Raw genomic sequence first — 8,999 nt, forward strand, 5'->3', positions numbered from 1 at the left:
TATCTTTCTGTGTCTGACTTACTTCACTTAGTATGATAATCTCTAGGTCCATCCATGTTGCTGCAAATGGCATCCAAAAGTTTTAGAATATGTTATAATTTGATAACTTTCCTCCAATAGTGGTTATTTGTTTTTGAATCAAGTATTCTTGCCTTTTAGAACATTTAAGAAATCTGACAGGGGCCAATTGGATAATGACCATTTAGCATCATTTCAAGTAAATGCAGTTCTTTTGGTAGGTGCAGTGCTATCAGACTGGCAATCCAAATCACTAATAGTTTCTCCCCAAGCAAGAATGAGGGGCAGGGGTAGTAGCTAGACATGTTTCCCTTTTAAAAACTGGCTTTTATAGAGAAATGCCCCTAACCACATTTGCCTGTAGATTGTTTTCAAATTCCTTTAACAAGCTTGAGGCCCTTCAAGAAGGCTTAGACCGGGTCAACATTCAAAAGACCATTGTAAATGAATTCGACCTTTTTTTTAAATTTTCTCTTCCAGTCAGTAAAACAGTGACTGCAGATGCCAAATAGCTGCGTTCTGTGTCCATTCAAAGCATCATCCTGGCGCTGTGTGGATGCAGCTTCATGCTGTTTGGCCAGGGAATGGCAAGGCAACAAACAATTTGGGATTCCTCTAAATGTGTACAAATAAGGGTCCTTTTTTTTCCGTGGAGAATGGAGTTGTAGATTGGAGTAGTTACTTATGACCTCTGGGGAACTCTTACATCTTTAAACGCCCTGTCCTGCTTCATAAAAATTCTATCCTTAGCATACATGTGAAAAAATTCTGTACAACAGTTTATAAATAGACTTAGAGGCAGTAGTAAGGGGTGGTGAGAGTCTGGCCTGGAGCTGAGAAGGGCTGCCCCGAAGTGGGTTTAGGATAAAAAGTTTACATATGCATATATTTTTTTAACATCTGTATTGGAGTATAATTGCTTTACAATGGTGTGTTAGTTTCTGCTTTATAACAAAGTGAATCAGCTATACGTATACATATATCCCCATATCCCCTCCCTCTTGTGTCTCCCTCTCACCCTCCCTATCCCACCCCTCTAGGTGGTCGCAAATGAGGTATCACCTCACACCGGTCAGAATGGCCATCATCAAAAAATCTAGAAACAATAAATGCTGGAGAGGGTGTGGAGAAAAGGGAACCCTCTTGCACTGTTGGTGGGAATGTAAATTGATACAGCCACTATGGACAACAGTATGGAAGTTCCTTAAAAAACTAAAAATAGAACTACCACATGACCCGGCAATCCCACTGCTGGGCACACGTATGCATATTTTTGACAAAAACTTGTCCTATGTATATCTCTGACCAGTTTGGGAATGTTATAGAAATTGTTTTCCACTTCTAGGTTGTGGTTTTGTTTGTTATGGTTTCTGCCACCCTGTGGCCACTTCCTAGAGCATGATGAGTGCTGGATTCAATGAAATTAGGTAAGAACTAATTACCCCTTCCTTCTCAGTAATTTCTTTGAGAGCCTATTATGTATTGCACAGACAGTGTTGCTCAAAACACATTTGGGAGTGCCTTCTTCAGGTACAGAAATCATACAGAAGATATGGTGTGTCGATTTATGGTCAAGCGTCATTTATGACCGAAAACAGTACATGTTACCAACCCAGAATGCCAGTCCTAGGTATATACTCAATAGAAATGCATCGTGACACTTTCTGTAATAATCACAGTAGAACAACTCAAATATCCATACTGTCCCTTGTGAGCAGAATGGATAAATAAACTGGTATATTTATTCAATGAGATATTACCAAGAAATGAGAATGAACAAACTAATGCTACTCACAGCAACACAGATGAATTTTTAAAATGTGGCATTGATCAAAAGAAGCCAGGGAATTCGCTGGCGGTCCCGTGGTTAGGACTCCGCGCTCTCACTGCTGAGGGCCCGGGTTCAATCCCTGGTTGGGGAACTCAGATCCCACAAGCCTCGCAGTGTGGCCAAAAAATTAAAAAAAAAAAAAAAAAAAGCCAGGAAGTACATACTGTATGGTTCCACTTACATAATTTTTTTCCCCTTTTCACTTACAAAAGTTTTGAGATCAGGGGCCATAACTCTGTGATGGAGAAGTTTGGACTGTGTTTACCCTTGGAGAGGGTGCTGCGAGGGAACACAAGGTGGGGGGACTTCTGGGGGGAGTGGCCATTGTTTCTTGATGCTTTTTAAAGGGACATGTTCACTCTGTGAAAGTCTTTGAGCAGCACACTTATGATTTCTGCTCTGACTTTTCTATATATGTGTTAGACTTCAACAAAACATTTACTTTAAAAAGTAAAAGTATTACCCCCCCCCCCTTTAAGATGAACCTCATCTATGTGACTTGGTGCCAGTTGACTTGGGACACCTGGAGTGAGTTCGTCTCTTAACAGCAGGCGGGTTGTGACTGAAGGCAAAGGGCACTGGAGTCTTGAGGAGTCATTCAGCAGGAGCTGAGGCCTGAGGGTTTCCTTTCCTGCTGCTCAGGAGCCTGGAACGCAGGCTCACCTTCCCCACATCTATTGCTCTTTCTGCACAGGGATAAAAGTTTCTGCGTCCCCTTTCCTATCCCTGTTACTGTCCTTTTAAAAATATTTTTCCTCCTGAGTTTGAGCTGCACGCACACAGCTCCTCCGCTGAAAGGGAAACACTTTCTTCTTGCCTCTTTCGGTTTACAGACCCTCTCTCAGAGTTCCAGCAGTGCCCCCTGCTGGCAATTTACGTGCATGTGTGTGGCTGCCAGCGGGCAGGCAGCAAAGAGGGCTGTCTCCAGCATCTCCTGCTTCATCCTGGCTCCGTTTCTCCTCCCCAGTGTCTTGCGAACTCATGCTTCTTCTGGGTACCGAGAACCTTCCAATCAGTCGCCCGTGAGATCTTGAAGAATCTAATCTTGCAGACCTCTCATTCTCTCCCAGTTCACCCCATCAACATTTACTTGTTCAAGTCCCATTCTGCTGATCTCTGACAAGTAAAGAGAAACGACCCTTATAAGAAAACTCAGGTGTAAGGAGTAAAGAGCTGGCAGTGTAACCTTCCCTAAGTAATATTTGCTCTTTTGTAATAGCAGCTTCCAATGCCTTCATACAAAGGAACGAGTAAGAAGGCAATTTCAGCACCGTGTAAGATCAGGAATTCTCTCCTGATGACTCAAATCACACAGCTACATTAAGACGGGCTGAGTCAGTGTTTGCTTGTAGCAAGAACAAACAGACCTCCACTAACCTACAGCAAAGGGAAATTACAGTAAGGAAACAGGAGTGTGCAGGTGAATGGAAAGACCAGAAATCCAGCCTTGGAAATGAGCTGCAGGGTTAGAAGCAGAACAATGGGAAAAAGCCATTGCTGATCAGGAAGCCACCATCGCAGGAATAATCTCTTACTATGTTAGTCTCCACATTACTGTGCTTGAAATTCACATTCCAGGGAGGGGTGTGCCATCAGCCCCGCTTGGGTCATGTCGCTGCCCCCTGGCTAGGGCAGAGCGGGGCACCCGATGGCCTGTTCTGAAGGTGGGCTGAAAGCCAGGTGGCCAAAACCCACCAAAGTCCACCACGTAGACCCTGTCACATAAAAGCTGGTATTGAGCACATGTAATTGTCCCAGCCAACATACCAAACTAAGTGATTTATTCTTGTCATAACTAAGGAGTTGACGCCTTCATTCTCTTCAGCAGCTAGAAAACTAGGTGGTGTTTGGGTCTGGTTTGAAATGAATAATAAGTAGCAAAAACAGTATTGTATGCGCCAAATCATGTGGCAAGTACAATGCGTTAGGTTGTTATGGGGGAAAATGAGGCTGAAATGGAAAAAATGCTTCTCTTGGGCACCATAAATCAGAATGGTACACTCCTGGCCAAATGTGTCTCCCACTGAAGACTTAGAAGACCTGGGATGAGCATGGTTCCCCTTTATAGTGTCGTTTCTGATGAATGGTCCCTTCTGGCAGCACGCCCAGGTCATGTTGGGAAAGGGGGGCTGTGGATGGTGTGTACAGTGGCGAGTCCATGAGAATAAGCCTTGAGGCTACAGGGTGCGCGCACGAAAGACAAAAGAAGCAGCACAGACCAGTGGTTTTTAGTTCAGTGCTCACATCTTGCTCCTCAGACGAACTGCTGTTACAAAACGACCTCCTTTTAAAAGAAAAACCTGAGAACCAGAATGCGGTGAGGCATTTCACGGAGCAGTCCACATCCCTGGCAGACGCGTTCCTGCTGGTACCAAGCCACTCGGACAGAGTGAAATCCCAGCGGGTGGGCTTCGGTTCAGATTTGTTAACCGCAGTGCGGGAGGCAACTGAGTAGACAGGCAGAGGTGTTTGAGTTGGCATCCTTTTATCCCATCTCTTTTTGTACTTTTTCTCCATTTTTCTGATTACATGGAATTTTGAAGCATCCCCAGTAACAAACTAGTATAAATATTGTTTTACTGCCTCTGAATTTCCATCGTATGATATGTACCACCAACTGATGGAAGCCAGGCTTCCTTCATTCTCTACCAACCTGTGGCCATAAATCTAGGGTACAATAACTTACATTCTAGAGAAATGGCAAAATGGGCAAATGGTGTGGGAAAGGAGAACAAGAGGTATGGAAACGAGCTAAAGATTACTCTGAGGGGCTTCCCTGGGGGTGCAGTGGTTGAGAATCCGCCTGCCAATGCAGGGGACATGGGTTCGAGCCCTGGTCCGGGAAGATCCCACATGCCGCAGAGCAACTAAGCCCGTGAGCCACAACTACTGAAGCCCGTGTGCCACAACTACTGAAGCCCGCGTGCCTAGAGCCCATGCTCTGCAACAAGGGAAGCCACCACAATGAGAAGCCCGCGCACTGCAACGAAGAGTAGCCCCCGCTCGCCACAACTAGAGAAAGCCCACACGCAGCAATGAAGACCCAACGCAGCCAAAAATAAATAAATTTATAAAACAACAAAAAAGATTACTCTGGGTGCAAGAGGATGTTAAATGGGACTTTTCCTGACTTGGAGTTTCACCCAAATCTGAGCCCAGTGTTAAGTGCCCGCTGAGTACTTTTATAGAGAGACATGCTAGACCATCTTCACAGTACTAAGTGGGGAGCCCAACACTATGTCAGGCACCCATGGCCTGTCACCCCTTTTCAGCTGATGTACAGGAGAAGGCAAAATTGGAAGATGGCCTTTAGAATTCTAGAAGCTTCCTCCCGCCTTCCCAGCAAGTGGAGGGGAACTTGAGAGAACCACTCAGAGAAATTGACAGGTGCTCCCGAATTGAACTGAAAGGGACAAGAAATGGTGCATGACTCTCCCAAAAAACTCAACAGCTGAGCCAGCTGGGACTGCTTAAGTCTACGTATGACTGCAGAGGGAGCGGCCTCTGCTTCCAGGGCTTGGTGGGGGCAGAGCTGCTGGGACTTTGCCAAGGGCTAAGTGCACATCAAGCAAGTAGCTGGGTGGTTCTGGAAGGACCTCGCCCAAGAGGCCTGTCTGCGGGTGAGCTGACCCAACAGAAAAAGGCTGGGTGGGACGTGCCACCAAATGCAGGAGCTGGTGGTCAACCAGTGTATCATCTGAACCAGAGAATGGGTAAGAAGGGGCCCCCCAGCAAGGGGTGAGGTCTCCAAAATATCCCCAAAGTGAGCGCACAAAAAGAACAAAAGGCAGCCTTTGGATATCAGCACACAGAGCTCCAATACCAGGTAGCAACATCATTAACTGAATTCGTTTCCTGTGGCTGCCATAAAAAACTGGGTGGCTTAAAACAACAGAAATGTATTCTCTCACAGTTCTGGAGCCACAAGTTCAACCTTAAAGTGTTGGCAGGACCATGCTCCTCCCAAAAGCTCTGGGGAGAATGCGTCCTTGCTTCTTCCAGCTTCTGGTGGGTCTAGGAGTCCCTTGGCTTGTGGCTGCATCACCCCGATGTCCACCTTAATCTTTACGTGGCTTCTTCTCTGTCTCTGTGTCTTCTCCTCTTCTGTCTCTTCTAAGGACACTTGTCATTGGGTTTAGGGCCCACCCAGGTAATCCAGGATGATCTTAAGATCTTTAACTTAGTTATACCTACAAAGACCCTTTTTTCGAATAAGGTCACATTCACAGGTTCCAGGGTTAGGAAGTGGAAGTATCTATCTTGGGGGGTGGGGAGACCATTCAATTCACAATACTAATCAAATAAGACCTTTCTACCACTCCTTCCTTCTCCTGCCCTCACCCTGGGGAGACCAGAAAATAGCGCAGGAAGCAGAGACAGGGTACAGTAAGGAGAGTGAAGAACTTAATCCACGTGTCTTCCCCTTTGCTGGGCCACAGAGTTACAGATCACACCTGAGCTGAGCGAGGGTCAGCACTTTGAATTGGTTGAGTAATAGAAGTTCTGATACTAGATTTAGAATGGATTTAACAACCTAAAAATAAGATTGTTTCTTTATACCTGAAAGTGACTGGAAAAGCTGTGGGGAGGCAGGGGAAGGGGAACTGGATGAAGGTAGTCAAAAGATACAAACTTCCAGTTATAAACAAGTAATAGGGATGTAATGTACAATATTATAAAGATAATTAACAACCGCTGTATGTTAAATATGAAAGTTGTTAAGAGTAAATCCTGAGAGTTTTCATCACAAAGAAAACATTTTATTTTGTATTTATATGAGATGATGTTCACTAAACTTATTGTGGTCATCATTTCGTGATGTATGTAAGTCAAATCATTATGCTTTGCATCTTAAACTTATACAGTGCTGTATGTCACTTATATCTCAGTAAAACTGGAAGGAAAAAGAAAAGCTGTGGGATTTGCTCAAGCCTCAAGCTCCAGCCCTAGAGCAGCCGAGGGGCAGGAGAGAGCCAACAGAGCTTGTTTCAAGGCAATGGTGAGAAAAAATTTAAAGTTTCTTCTTTCTTACACCCTACAGAGCCCAGCCTGTTCAATAAAGTAGATTAATAGGTGTCTCACTTTGTTCTTGTGATAGAAGCAATAGCCTTTGAAACTAGTCTCTGAGGTTACATCCAGGATAAACTTGCGATGTTTCAACAGTTTTTTAAATGGAGTCGCTGCTGCTGCTTTACTAATTACAGCTTTAGTCTTGGTCCTGTCTTCCCTCCTCCTAGGTAAGGTTTATTACGTTGCTCAATCATAGAACCACCCTGCTTCCTGACAGCATCCAATCCAGAGCAAAACCCTGCTTCCTTTAACCTTCCCCCAAGTTACCCTCCAGTATGGGGTCAGCAAAGAAGGCTGCCACTTTCTCTAGTTCTACCAACACTGTCTTTATTGGACCCTTGCAGGTAAAGAATGCGTACAGGTGGGAAGTGCAGGATGCACAAGGCTACTTAATGAATGTTTTCTACTTTCATATCAGCTGATGCATGCCAAAGGTGCAGTAGGTACTTGTTGAATTAATTACTGCGTTAAGTAAATAGGTAATTCACAGTTTTGTCCAAAGTTTTGTCAACATTTAGCTGAGCGCTGTCTTGACTGGAAGCAGAAAGGGTAGGTTGCAGAGTAGTTCAACACACTTCGATGCTCAAAGGCTAGCTTCTTTCAATTCAGGGCCCGGTGCGGACCGTCGGCCCCAGACCACAGGACCCCATACTGGGAGCTGCGGCGGGTGGGGGTGTGTGGCGGGGATGGGGGGATGGGGGATGGGGGGATGGAAGGTGGCCCCGGGCCCGGCCCCCTGGGCCGCCGACCGCTCTGCGCAGGCGCCACTTCCCTAGCACGCATGCGCTGGGTCCCGGACAGTGTTCTCCAGCCTGCGGGCTTGGATTGGTTGAGCTTTCGTGGTCCCGCCCCGGGGCCGGAAGTTCTATCTGGACGCCGAGGCCTCCCGGGCTTCGCCTGTGCTTCTCGGTGAGCTATTCTCTGTGTTCGCGGGCGTCTCTGTCACTGCAGTCAGGCGAGTCCTTGTTCCCAGTGGAAGCCCACCCCTGCTTGGGGAGGTTCTCGGTGTGCCCAGGGCCGGTAGACCGGAACGTGACTTCGCCCTCACCTCTCCTCCAGCCGAGATCTCCCGGGTGGGCCGCTCTCTCGGGGCCGCCGCTGCCTGTGTGCTGGGTGCCAGGCTGTCACCCTTGGACGGCTTGCAGCAGGCTTTGCTTATCGCTCCACCCCACCCACTGGTACCCGAACCCGGGCCGGAGTGGGCCCTTGTGCAGGTCCCGTCCCCTCGCTGCACCTTTGCTAGGGGTCGTCGTAAGGCGAAAGGGCCCTAGAGCAGTACTGCGTGACTTCAGAAACTGCGACGCCCCTACCAACATTTGGCATCATTTCTCTCCACAGAGGAAGGGGCTCCCTGTGTAGCCGGAGAGATGTATGTGGGTTACGGCTAGAAATTTAAATTTTCTCTTTAGATCTTAGATCTAAAGATCTAAACAGATCTAGGTTATTGCTGATTTGTTACCAGCTTTTGGAAATTTCTCTTTGATCTTTCATCTGCTTTTAGGGCGGATGTGTGCACTTTGTCCATATATCCGTAATGCCAGTTAATATTTACAAGGTTTTGTATGCATTCAGTCAACAGATGTTTAGGGCCTACTGTTGTTGGCACTGTATAAACTGTTTTTAATATGTATTCAGAAGCTAGGGGTATAGGTGTGTATCTCAGCATTATCTGTACTAGCATATGCTCTAGAACTATGTTGTCCAGTATGGTAGCCGCTAGCTACATAAGGCTCTTGAGTACCTGAAATGTGCCTGGTCCGAATTGAGATGTGCATTAAGTGTAAAACAGCGAATTTTGGAGAATTAGTATGAAGAAGACAATGTAAACTATCCCAGTTTTTTTATATCTATCAACGTGTTGAAACAGCAATATTTGGGATACACTGGGTTAAATAAAATGTGTTATTAATTTCACCTGTGTATGTTTTTTTACGTGGCCACTAGAAATTTTACAGTGTATCTTTGGCTTGCATTATATTGCTGTTGGACAGCACTGCCCTAGAAAGGGGTCAGCAGACTGTGGCCTGCAGCCAAATCCAGCCTTCCTGTCTTTGAAAAAGAGATCTGTGGGAGCGAAGCC

This window comes from Balaenoptera musculus, chromosome X, assembly GCF_009873245.2.
Source record: "Balaenoptera musculus isolate JJ_BM4_2016_0621 chromosome X, mBalMus1.pri.v3, whole genome shotgun sequence".
In the NCBI taxonomy this organism is placed as follows: Eukaryota; Metazoa; Chordata; class Mammalia; order Artiodactyla; family Balaenopteridae; genus Balaenoptera; species Balaenoptera musculus.